The sequence below is a fragment of the Triticum aestivum genome, unplaced genomic scaffold, assembly GCF_018294505.1.
Source record: "Triticum aestivum cultivar Chinese Spring unplaced genomic scaffold, IWGSC CS RefSeq v2.1 scaffold32126, whole genome shotgun sequence".
Classification (NCBI taxonomy): domain Eukaryota; kingdom Viridiplantae; phylum Streptophyta; class Magnoliopsida; order Poales; family Poaceae; genus Triticum; species Triticum aestivum.
The window spans coordinates 1-648 of NW_025270795.1; the positions used below are offsets into that span (position 1 = coordinate 1).

Below are 648 nucleotides of genomic sequence, written 5' to 3' on the forward strand. Positions count from 1 at the left end.
AAAAAAATTAAAAAGGGAATGCAACATGAGGACTTCCCAGGAGGTCACCCATCCTAGTACTACTCTCGCCCAAGCACGCTTAACTTCGGAGTTCTGATGGGATCCGGTGCTTTAGTGCTGGTATGATCGCATCCGACATGTTACCCCGGTCTTCGTCCCTTATCCTTGCCCCTCCCAGCTCCACTACAAAGACGATTGTACATTGCTTTGGCCGCTCCCTCTCAACTACGGAGACGAGTTTAACGCGGTTTCCACCCCTCCCTCTCAACCGCACCAGTGCACGCTTGCCGCGCCACAACACCGACGCTGGACCCGTGAATTGTGAGCACCCAGCTATGACTTACCGCACTCGTGCAAAATAATAAAACACGGTAAATATATTACTTACACGTGCATTTTGTTTTGCAAGCGGCGCGAAAAAAATTAAAAAGGGAATGCAACACGAGGACTTCCCAGGAGGTCACCCATCCTAGTACTACTCTCACCCAAGCACGCTTAACTTTGGAGTTCTGATGGGATCCGGTGCTTTAGTGCTGGTATGATCGCATCCGACATGTTACCCCGGTCTTCGTCCCTTATCCGTGCCCCTCCCAGCTCCACTACAAAGACGATTGTACATTGCTTTGGCCGCTCCCTCTCAACTACGGA

General features: G+C 50.9%; 2 non-coding genes across 2 annotated transcripts; both read right to left on the bottom strand.

Moving 5' to 3' along the window:
- Positions 1-15: 15 nt before the first annotated feature.
- LOC123178171 (5S ribosomal RNA) lies at positions 16-134 on the bottom strand. Its single transcript, XR_006489372.1, has one exon. It is a non-coding gene; the product is annotated as a 5S ribosomal RNA (ribosomal RNA).
- Positions 135-431: 297 nt separating this feature from the next.
- Positions 432-550, bottom strand: LOC123178172 (5S ribosomal RNA). Its single transcript, XR_006489373.1, has one exon. It is a non-coding gene; the product is annotated as a 5S ribosomal RNA (ribosomal RNA).
- Between the last annotated feature and the right edge of the window lie 98 nt (positions 551-648).